Source organism: the organism of the source record quoted next, unplaced genomic scaffold (genome assembly GCF_019419815.1).
Source record: "Pyrus x bretschneideri cultivar Hongxiangsu unplaced genomic scaffold, Pyrus_bretschneideri_v1 Contig44, whole genome shotgun sequence".
Taxonomy (NCBI): Eukaryota; Viridiplantae; Streptophyta; class Magnoliopsida; order Rosales; family Rosaceae; genus Pyrus; species Pyrus x bretschneideri.
Window position 1 is genome coordinate 407,061 of NW_025999768.1, and position 12,482 is coordinate 419,542.

Sequence of the window (12,482 nt, forward strand, 5' to 3'; positions counted from 1 at the left end):
AAATGTATGAACAGTGAGTGGTTTATTTGTGATTACATTTTTTGGTCTGCAGGTACTATAGTTATATCAAGGGTTGAATGAAAAAAATTGATTTTTACAGTTTTTCTGGCCACCCTGCAATCATAGAAAGTGATGATCTTGTCCACATAGTGGAGTGGGTGAATCCAGAATGGGGATTTAACAACGAATTTGGAACGAATGATTCAAGGAGAGTTCGATGTGAATTCGGTCTGGAAAGCATTAGAGACAGCAATGACATGCACAACTTCCACCTCACAGCATAGAGCCACCATGGTTGGTTTTGTGCTGCGTCAACTGACAAAATGTATGGAATGAAGGTGTCTAAGCATCGAGAAAGAACTCCAGGATTTCACCATACTAGAGTTCACCTAGAGTGATTTCCATATGTTGAGGTACACTTTTGTACAAGGTTGTGTTTCTTCTCACTGTGTGCAGGTTCTCTCAACTAGCACAGTTTTCTTAGACCAATTTTGTAGAAGGTAATCTGTTTAGTCAATATGTAACTTCTTTCTTCAATCTTTCATCCTTAAATAAAATCAGGTCGAGTTATGTAGAATACTTTAAACACAGATAAATTGGATTTGTATTTCAGCTCACTTAAGAAGCACAGTGCAATAAAAACTTGGACGCGTAAATAGCAGATTTCGGTCTGTCCAGTGTTGTTTTCAGTGATAATGAGACTTGTGTGGTAATGTCGGTCATGGGCAAAGTGGGTTATCTTGATCCAGAGTATGTTCAAGTTTCTGTGTTCTCTTTGATTTTTTATCGTGTCATAAATACAAATGCATGAACAGTGAGTGCTTTGATAATACTTTTTTTTGGTCTGCAGGTACACAATTATCAAAGTTTGAATGAAAAAATTGATTTTGAGAGTTTTACTAGCCAACCTGCAATCATAGAAATTGATGATCTTGTCCACATAGTGCAGTGGGTGAACCCTGAGTTCCAGAATGGGATTTAACAACTATTTTGTATCGAAGGATTTGAGGAGAGTTCAATGTGAATTTGGCCTGGAAAGCTTTAGAGACAGCAATGGCATGCACAACTTTCACCTGCCAACATAGAGCCACTATGGGTTCTGTGCTGTGCCAACTAACAGAGTGTATGGAATAAAGGTGTCTAGGCATCGACAAAGAACTCCAGGCTCAAATGAAGAAACTTGTGGTACGATTTCACCATACCAGAGTTCACCTAGAGTGATTTCCATTGGTTCAGATTCCACAAATGCAGGTTCAATGACAGCACCATGCTAGGTAGCTATTTAGGCTTTACCTTTCCTGTTTCCTACAAACTATCTCATTCATTCCATGTTCAAAACTTGATGGGTTAAAAATGGGTGTGGGATCTGTTGTGCAGTGAATCAGCATAGGCTAAATACTAATATACATTGATAATGTCCTCGACTTAATCACTTTGGAACAATGTTTGAAATGTTTTGACTAGAAAATACGTTGGCTTAACCAAATTGCTCTCTTAGTATGAACATTGCATGATCCATTGATTGACGTAGACTAAGCATCTCCATGTAATAAGGATCATGTTTCATGTAAAGTTGTGCAGCATGAGGTACAAATCCACACTGTCACATACGTTTTTCTGCTTTTTTGGTCGGAACATTGTCACGTGTTTTAAATACCAGTTAGTTCATAGGCTGCAGTGAGACAGAGAGAAGAAGATCTCAACTGGTTTCCTCGTCCTACTGCTCTGTGCAAGTTTCATTCATGGAGAGCACTGAATAGGTTTGCATCTTCTTTAACGAAAGCGAATGGTATTGTGTGCTTCAGATTTTTGATGTGCTTATAAGTCCTGTTTTAGTTCAGATTCAAGCAAGTGCAAGGAGAACATGGTTGTTCCAATACTTGGATCATTGCTGTCAGCAGTGGCCCTCCTCCTAGTTATAGTGCTCATACTGGTATGGAAGCTGAGAAGAATAAGAAAACCAGGTACCATTTTATACCTTTGATACTTATTCAAGTAGAACCGGCACTCCTACTATGGTGTAGTAGTATTCCTAACTAGTTAGTCTGAACTCATATCTTTTTGTCTACTTAAGCTGCAGATGGAGAAAACGTAACAAAACTCATGTAGCATCAGAAGTCCTAGTTCACTTATGACGAGGTTTTAGAGATCACCAAAAACTTTAAAATTGAAATTGGGAAAGGAGGATTTGGGATTGTATACCATGGCTAGTTGAAATATGGCACTCAAGTGTGGTTCTACATCATCATCTCAAGGAGCTAGCTCAGCTAGGGAGTTCCAAACAGAGGTTTGACAGTTTGAATTTAATTCCTTGGAATGCAAGTTAAATGCCTCGTCTTGTTGTTAGAGATTGATGAGTTCCCTGTGGCTGCAGGTTGAGCTCCTGATGAGAATCCATCATAGAAACTTGGCCTCATTTATTGGATACTGTGATGATACCAACAAGTTGGCACTTATATACAAGTACAAGCCTAACGAAACCTAAAAGAATATCTCTGATCAGGTATGTAACTCTATATTTTACATAGCTTTCTCCTCCAACAGAGGGTTTCAAAATATTGAAGTGTCACGTCTATGGTTGCGGATGCAGATAGAAAGATGCACCAAGAACAGTGGCCCAGATGGCTAAATATTTGTCATATTCCAGATATAAGAGGTATTTTTTATTTTTATCTCCAATCAATTATTCATGTATATTTGGTTCAATATTGTTCACTCGCTCTCGTTTTCTCAAGTGGTAAGTGTTAACCAAACATATTCCTTGCTTAGTTCAATCGGGACTGGTACGAATCTGAATAAAGAAAGATGCAACCTGCCCGACTGGCCCAAGATTACACACATTTCCGACAGTCAAGTGTAGGTTTCTTTCCCGGAACAGTAATTCATGATCTGTTCCTTAGTTCCATTTGGTTTGCAAAATCATAGACTATCTAGCCTTGTGGAAGAACATTAATTATTTTGCTTTCATAATATTTTTTGGAACAGGACTTTAGGCTTTTGTGGAAATTAAGCTTTTAGTCCTTTATGTGTAATTAGAAGTAAAATTGCAAGTGTTTACAGTCCGTGGCCGTTCTGTATAACTTGCAATATTCAACGTGCATTCGAATATGTTCTAAGGCGTGTTGCCCATGGTTGTTATGGTGCAGATACACTTTTGTAGAAGGCTGTGTTTCTTCTCACTCTGTGCAGGTTCTATCAACTAACACAGTTTTATGAGACCAATTTTGTGGAAGGTAATCTGTTTAGTCAATATGTAACTTTTTTCTTCAATCTTTCATCCTTGAATAAAATCATGTCGAGTTTTCTAGAATATGTTAATCACAGATAAATTTGATTAGTATTTCAGCTCACTTAGGAAGGGAAGTCAGTAAGAGAATTGGATTAAGAGCGGAGAGCAATCACAGTGCAACAAAAACTTGGACGCAAAAATAGCAGATTTCAGTATTTTCATGGTTTTTTCTGGTGATAATGAGACTCGTGTGGTGACATCAGTCATGGAGAATTCCAAATTCATTGCGGGAAAAAAAAAAAAATAAATAAATAAAGGATGAGATATTCGAGTTCCACCAATGAGCTTTGTTTTATTGTGAGCTGGTTTCACCCCAAACTTGTTTTGATTTCAGTAGTTCAAATTAGATCCAACGTACTATATTTGATCTGCACGTAAGGTCGGCATGAAAAATAGCCTCTTTGAGGAGCAAATAGCACGTTTCACTTCAATGATGCTAAATGTCCAATTCTCCATCAGATCCAACGGTCCACACAATTCATGGTTAGAAAGAACGAGAGTCGAACATTGAGCGCAAAAGAAACTTATAAATCTAGTGGTTAAGAGCATACATTTAGTACTTACAACTGAAATTTTGTGTTCGGTTTTCTCTTCCAACACACATGAACCTTACAAATAGGCAAACAATTAGTGATCAACACAACTAGTAATAAAATATGCTAATTAGAAAGACCTTTTTTTTTTTAATCCGGATCTGCATCAATCAAAAGACAAATAAGTGGTTACCACCATTCATGTCATGCATGTGACCGTGCCAACTAGTAATAAAAAATGCAAATTAGACTTGAAACTATGAGCGCACCATAGCCGACTGCCAACTACTAAATCGAATTTATTAGTGATTTTGTTTGACGGGGTAACCGCTGAGAGATTTTTTAGTGTGATCGTCACATGGAATGTCACGTGTTGTTATATAAATGGTGAGATATATGTGTTAAAAAATTAATAACTTAAAAAATAAAACTTTCCACCATTTATATAAAAACACATGATGTACTACCCGTATTCCCGTCACAACTAAAAATTTCTTTAATTTGCTGGGATATCACAATCATATTACATAATTACTCAGTCTCTTCCTCCGATGCTCATTGTCAATCACACACACCAATAATATCATTTTAATTATATTTTCACTTTGTCTTTGGTTATAAATCGACCCCATGTCAAAATTTTCTTTGATAATGTCGATTTCAATGGACGTAAACTGATATTGACAACAAGTGAATTAAAATTAATTTCGTGCTGTCTTTCTATGTTTAATATTCTTTCTTTTTTAACATTTTAATAAAACACAATCAAAGAAGCAAAAATAAAATATATTATTAAAAACAAAAAAAATAAAATAAAAAAAAAAAGAATCGTCATGGCATATGCGTTCATAGTAGCTATTTATGTTTATAATATTTACAAAGCAAGAACGGACGGGTGGATCGTACGTATACACGCGGGAACAACAATGGCATTTTGTGAATAGTAAATATGAGTTTACGCGTACCTGCAGGTGACTAATCACAAAACTCCTCTTGTCGGCAATAATTTTAAATACTTAATTTGGATCAATGGTCCCTCAACTAAAAATTCATTACCATTGGTCCCTCAACTTATCAAAATGTGTAGCTATAGTCATTTTCATCAATTTCGTCAAAATTTTGTCAAAATAAGTTATGTTAGAAAGATCATTTATACAATTAGGGTCTCTCAACTTATCAAAGTGTGTAATTATGATCATTTTCGTCAACTACGTCAAAACTTTTGTCAAAACGAGTTATGTTGGAATGACCATTTCTCCAATTGAATTAAAGTTAAGGGACCAATGATAATTGATTTTTAGTTGAGAAATCATTACTCCAATTGAATTAAAGTTAAGGAACCATAGCTACAATTTACTCAAAACCAAAAGCTCAAGTTAAAAGCCAGAAACCAAAAGTCAACCTTTTACAAGCTGAAATGGGATGGTGTACCATGACTTTGCCCGGCCAATAGGAACATCGGTTTCACAGTGTTGATGAAAGAGGTCGAATCTAGTCTATGTTTAGAAAATCAAATGCAACACAAATCAGAAAAATTAATGAAACAAAAATTGAAGGAAAACGTTAGGAATTGTAAGAAAAATAGTACCTTTGGTGGCCATGCCCACCTTGGTTATAACGATTACCTACTGAAACGAAAATTCTAGATATTGTGTTGGATTTGAGAGCTTAACTCCTCGGAGACGGGCCAAAAGTTTGAAGAATTGGAGGTGGCGGAGAGAACCTCATGAGTATACATGTTAATATTTTTACATCAACTTTTGGTTATAATTATTTCAAACTTAAAAAAGCGGCTATAATTTTCTATGAGGTCCAAATTTTGATTATTTTTCCAAATTTCCCAATTATACAGATAAATTCTTTTTTTTAAAGGATCCAATTATATGTGTACATTGTTTTTTATGTGTTTAGAATGTAACGCTTGATTATTGGTAGATTAATGTTCTGTTTGTTACAATTTTACTATTTATTATGTGTCTTCTATACTTTTTTTAGGAAATAATTTATTGCAAAATTTGAAGTCCAAGAATTAAGGAACTTCAAAAATAATTAGTTGATATGAAAATACATTATTATTAATATGAAGAGATGTACAAAGTCAAAGACTTTGATAAAAAAAACTGAGAACTAATAAGGTTTCAGTCAAATAATATTAGTGATTAAGGACTGCATTCAAAGTCACTCTTTATTTTTTTATGGCAAGGTCCCCAATATTATGTTGCAAAGGTTTAGAGATTTACGGATTTGAATTTATTTCATCTCTCAAGGTGTTGGAAATGACACACCCCGACCGGAGTCAAGGCATGTTGGCCGTCACATGAGAATAACGTAGCCAAGTGCGCAACAGAAGTGATATTAGTATGAAAATGTGAGTAAATAAAAATCGAAACTAAACTAATTTAAACTAGAAATATGTATATAAGTGTGTGGAAGTGTTCGAAGCCAAAATACAAGTGTTTTGGAGCATAGGTAACATAAGTGCAGTCCAGCAGACTAGTATTAAATATACATACAAGAAGAAGATTCCTACATTTATTTAGGAAGATGTCAGAACTGCCAGAGAGTCCTCGTGAGCCATAGACATGAACAACTAGCTAGGACCTGGAGGGGCGCAAAACAGAAAACGTGAGTGGGCAAAAACAAAGCATTTGAAAACATATTTCTCTTTCTGAACATAGTAACCCCTTACTGTAAAACTCATATAATTCCCAGAAAAGAATAATACGTACGTATATAAAAACAATGCCCAACAGCAGTGAAAACAGAGATATGCCATGTCAAAATGTTCAGCCATAACATGTGTAAGCCAGGTGATATGAATCAATGTAAAATAATATGCCAGCCAGAGTCTCCTAACGTGATATGTATAGCTGGACCTATAGCTCAACAACTTATGTCTGCACATAAGTCAGAGTCACCTAGTGTGACCTGTACAACAGGTTGGGTGTAAATAAGTACACTCAAGTGCTACGATCACGTGAAAGCTGTGCGATGAATCGCGGGTCACTTACGAGTCAGAACCACCTATTATGGTCTATATGACAGGATGGCACCAGACTTGGATCCAAGGTGAGCGTGTGGTGCGGGAGGTGAACAATCACGTGAAGGCTATATCTTGGCCTCGGGCAGGAACACTAACACCGGAGTGCATGATAATCAGCTTCGAATGCATAAATGCCTAACAATATACAATGCAACCAATACCATCATAATGTACTCACCTGAAGCTTACCTGAGCCTCCGTAGCATCATTCAATACAATGCATAGCTACACTAATGCAATACTAAAACATATAATGCATTCATGACATGTCATTTAAAGTATAAGTTCATTTAAAACGGTTTCTGGGAATCGTAAAGCATATATATATATATATATAAAACACAAAAGCCCACTCATTGACAAGTAGCAGGATCGTAGCTCTCTAGCCTCGCTAATCCACGCTCGTCCTTAGGGTACGTCTCACCTAAAGCAACATTACCTTCAATGAGTGAGTTCCTATAGTAAAATTCATAAATTTATGGTTTTTACGATTTTATATGATAATTTGATTAGTTACAAATTTTTGTGTTTGTGTTAACTTTCCTTGAATTAATTTAATCTTACATTGTCGTAAAATATTTCTTGTGTACATTTCAACCTAAATAATTCGAACTATGCAAATTTTGTTGGGATGAAACTAGTGATGTGGTAAATTTTGTTGGGATGAACTTACCATTTTATTAATTACTTTGCTATTTAGTTTGAAATTACATCAAACATTTCATTAAATTAGTCAAATTTAGTGTATTTTAAGTCAATTTAGTTTAATATTTGTATTTATATTTCAATCTGAAATAATTCAATGCTACAAACACACCCTCAAATATAGCATGTTGGAAGTACGATGAAACTACACCTTGTCCATTATACTTGAATTAATATTGACGTCCATGTAAACATTTTTGGAGGAAATTGAGGAAGAAAGGGCATGTGCCATGCGGGGACAACGCGTGGGGCCGACAACAGAATATTAGATAATTTAGACGGGAAAGTTAGGCTTGGTTTGGTATTGCTGTGCTTTGAAAAAAAACTGTTGTGATAATAAGTGGCTGTGCTGTGAGAATAAGCGGCTGTGAAATAAAGCCAGTAAAGTGTTTGGTAAACTTTTTTGTAAAAGTGCTTTTGGAAAAAAAAAGCAGTATCATAGTGTTTGGTAAACTTTTTTGTAAAACAGCTATGACTGTGTGAAATGACCAAAAAGGGTATATTACTAGATGTGCTATTAATTTAATTTTCTTAACAAATAAAAGTGAATTACTAAATATATTTTATTTTTAGAAGAAAAATATTTATATACTATAAAATGTGCTATTAATTTCATATACTATAAAATGTTTTCATGCTTTACTGACTATCTTTCAGGATAATTTTCGTTTAATGAACCAGCAACCAGCAAAGAATGCATGATTTATGCACAAAAGAGATGCAAACAAAAGGGAGATGCAACGATTTATATGATATTATCAACTCCGTCAAGAACAAAGCACAAAACAAGGAACATTTCAGCAAAAGAGGGCTTGTATGCAAATGATTAAACATCTTTCTCTAAAATCTCTATTCCCTTTTTCTTTGGATCCCCTTTTTTCCAACCAGTTCTTATTAGCAAAAGTCTACTTGTTTTCTCTCATCATGAATCTCCCATCCTCGTCGTCCGTGTAATCGCAATCGAAATTGGCGGCGGCGGCAGACGAGACAGCATTGGAGCTGGAGTGAATCAGGGCGAGCATGGCGAAGTTCTTCCTCAGCGCCTGGACGGAGTTCCCGACGACGGAGACGTGGCGACAGCGGGGGCAGACGAGGGTAGTATCGGGACAGGAAGAGAACATTTTGGACAAGCAGTCCTTGCAGAAGCCATGGCCGCACTGAAGCAAAAGCGGAACTCTTTCCTCCTCGTCGTAGCGGGTCTGGCAGACGGAGCAGCACGGCACCTTCATCGGACTCCGGCTGCTTCGCTGAAGTGAATCGATTGGAATCGGGGTGGGTTTCGGGTTCTCGGAGCTCCGGGAGAGCTCAAAAGGTCGGGTCGGTAGTGGGAAAGGGCAGATCCATAAATGAATAGGGGAGAGAAAATGGAGATTTGAGAGAAATGAATGATCAGTTGGGTGTTGGGCTATAACAGAGGACGACGACGACGCTTGGGTTATTCATATTTCAGTACACTGTTCATCCGTGTGTGGGTGAAAATAAGCTGCTTTTGGAAGCTGCAAATTGCAGCTTCTTGTCATCTGCTGGTTTTGGGCTTTTTTTCACCCTCAACTTTGAAACAAAGCTGTTTTTCAAAGTTTACCAAACACCAAAAATTTTCATAGCTTTTTTTCATAGTAGCTTTTTTTTTAATCACCTCAATCCCAAACAGGCCCTTAGACCAAGACCAAACGAAAAAATAGCTTTTTTTATCTTTCCTCTTATTCAAGTAATTAGTATTCTCTCCTTGTCTTTTTTCTTTATTTTTATTATTTTTGTTAGAGGTTTTTTTTTTTTTTTTTTTTTGAACTTTAACGAATAACTCACGATACTTTTCATTTTAACAAAAAATCATATTTTTACACTAAAAAGTCAATCATGGTACTATTCCCTTTACACTTTATTTTGTCTTTATCGTTAAAACTCAAAATTTTCAAACCCTTTTTATTAGTTTTTTTTTTTTTTTTTTTGGTCCAGTTGAGTTCTGTGGTACAGTTAAATGTGCGATCTAAATAATCTAATAATAATGTGGTAGCTTGAATGTGATAAAAATCTCATAACTAAGGACGGAGGTGTATATGAGAAATTCTCCTACTCAAACGTAAATTGTTTGGCACATGAAAAAGAAATAAGCACGGATAATCTTGTTTTGTTAAGATTTTGAAAAAAGAAATACTCTCATGTAACAAAGCATGTCATATGAATTTTTTATTTATTAAACAAGTGATTCATTTTCTGAACACACGTACAAGTAATATTATTGGTTGCAAGAGAGAATGCATGTACCCTTGGATTTATTTGACGAAGGGTGGTGCGGCATGGCAGCTGCCCCAAACTACTATACTGTGAAAATTCCATATAACAGCGAATTGAGATTTTGCTGAAACAAATTCACAAATCCAACCAGATGAATCAAGAACGCAATACACAGTAAAACTTAGGAAATTGTTATTGACACTCTAAAAATCTTATTCTACACTCCAAACTTTCTATATTTGGAAAGAAAAATACACTTGTGAGGAGTGTAGAATGAGATTTTTTAAGTGCCAATAACACTTTCCAAAACTTAATAAAAAATTACATTAATAATTGCATTAGCACAAAGAGAACATACATTACACAGAAGAAAGAAGCATAAGTTTTTACAATGATTTGATAGTAATTATCCTAAACACCATAATTAACAAAAACAGAAGAGGATTTGATGATCTTCCACTGTCCACTTGTGGAATGTTGTGTATGGGATGTTAATTATCCTAAACACCATAAGTCGTTACAACGATTTGATTATTAATTATCCTAAACACCATAGGTTCTCTGTTCTTACAATGATTTGATTATCCTAAACACCAGCCGAATTATGTCGTTTACTATGTTAAATCAGCATCTTAAGATTTTAGGGTTTTTGCGTTATTTTTCTAGAAAGTCTAATGTATGAGTAATATTAAGTAGACCAAATTTTGATCATATTTATAAATCATATGATGTGTTACTAGTAGAAAAAAAAAATAAGATACACACTGAACATAATTTGGGTTGTGTTTATAAATATAATTTTCAGTCAATCAAATTTGAGATTTTATCGATTCCTAATGGATTTCAAATTCATTTGAATTCTAAATTAAAGGTACCCAACCCCATCATTATTGATTCCTAAACAGTACACACAATGGTGCCGCCAATAACATGATTCATGTGGGATGGGGTCCTATAGCTATAGGGCACGTTAGGACCTGCCCCATGAAAACAACGGCTCATCTCATTACAGCAATTGCAAGCAAAGCAGCGTTGGAAAACGTTCCTCTACCTTCGAAGATGGAGGATTTGCAAAAAAGGATGAGATATTCGAGTTGTGCGCATGAATTATACGGGTTTTTCGGACCTTGTTCCACCAATGAGCTTTGTTTTATTATGAGCTGGTTTCACCCCAAACTTGTTTTGATTTCGGTAGTTCAAATTAGATCCAACGTACTATATTTGATCTGCACGTAAGGTCGGCATGAAAAATAGCCTCTTTGAGGAGCAAATAGCACGTTTCACTTCAATGATGCTAAGTGTCCAATTCTCCATCAGATCCAACGGTTCACACAATTCATGATTAGAAAGAACGAGAGTCGAACATTGAGTGCAAAAGAAACTTATAAATCTAGTGGTTAAGAGCATACATTTAGTACTTACAACTGAAAATCTTGTGTTCGGTTTTCTCTTCCAACACTCATGAACCTTACAAATAGGCAAACAATCAGTGATCAACGCAACTAGTAATAAAATATGCCAATTAGAAAGACCTATTTTTTTAATCCGGATCTGCATCAATCAAAAGACAAATAAGTGGTTACCACCATTCATGTCATGCATGTGACCGTGCCAACTAGTAATAAAAAAAATGCAAATTAGACTTGAAACCATGGGCGCACCCACCATAGCCGACTGCCAACTACTAAATCGAATTTATTAGTGATTTTGTTTGAATTTGCTGTGATATCACAATCATATTACATAATTACTCAATCTCTTCCTCCGATGCTCATTGTCAATCACACACACCAATAATAACATTTTAATTATATATTCATTTTGTCTTTGGTTATAAATGGACCCCATGTCAAAATTTTCTTTGATAATGTCGATTTCAACGGACGTAAATTGATATTGACAACAAGCGAATTAAAATTAATTTCGTGCTGTCTTTCTATCTTTAATACTCTTTCTTTTTTAACATTTTAATAAAACACAATCAAAGAAGCAAAAATAAAATAAATTATTAAAAAAAAATAATTGTCATGGCATATGCGTTCATAGTGGTGATTTATGTTTATTATATTTACAAAGCAAGAATAGACGGGTGGATCGTACGTATGCACTCAAAAACGATAATGACATTTTGTGAATAGTAAATATGAGTTTACGCGTACTTGCAGGCGACTAATCACAAAACTCCTATTGTCGGCAATAATTTTAAATACTTAATTTGGATGGAAAATGCAATTTATAATTCAAGTATACACAATTTCTTTCTTTCCAATGCTAGAAGCCAAACATGTCAATTTACATATGGCAGACCAAACATTTCTGTTTTTCTTTAATTTCTCTGTAGGTTCATATATATATTTGTTGTGCTCCCATATTAATAATGCTATTTCTACGTGAAAATATTGAAAAACTAAAACCAAAAGTTCAAAGTTAAAAGCCAGAAACCAAAAGTCACTTTTTTTGTAATGTTAGACTCTCTCCAATGGAGAGCCTAACAAAATATTTATAATAGTACAATCTCTAAATATGAAGGCAAAAAGTTTTTTAAGAGTCGAAATTAAAGTCTTTAAAATATTCCAATATTTTTTTTTTGTCGGCAGGTATTTCAATATATAAAATCTCGCTAAATACTTCAAAAAAAAAAAATCTCAAATGTGAAAATTGTATAGTGCGCCTCTGT

At 35.0% G+C, this 12,482-nt stretch overlaps 1 protein-coding gene across 3 annotated transcripts in view; it reads left to right on the forward strand.

Moving 5' to 3' along the window:
• LOC125469627 (putative disease resistance protein RGA3) overlaps positions 1-12,482 on the forward strand; it is a 41,721-nt gene that overhangs the window by 13,961 nt on the left and 15,278 nt on the right. Inside the window, exon 5 of one of the 3 annotated variants that reach the window (XR_007251861.1) lies at positions 691-711. The exons of 1 other annotated variant lie outside the window; for it this stretch is intronic. The gene's annotated coding sequence lies outside the window, so the exon portion shown is untranslated. Of the gene's footprint in view, positions 1-613; positions 627-690; positions 712-12,482 lie in introns of those variants that run through there. One more of the 3 variants, XR_007251860.1, reaches the window with a different exon arrangement.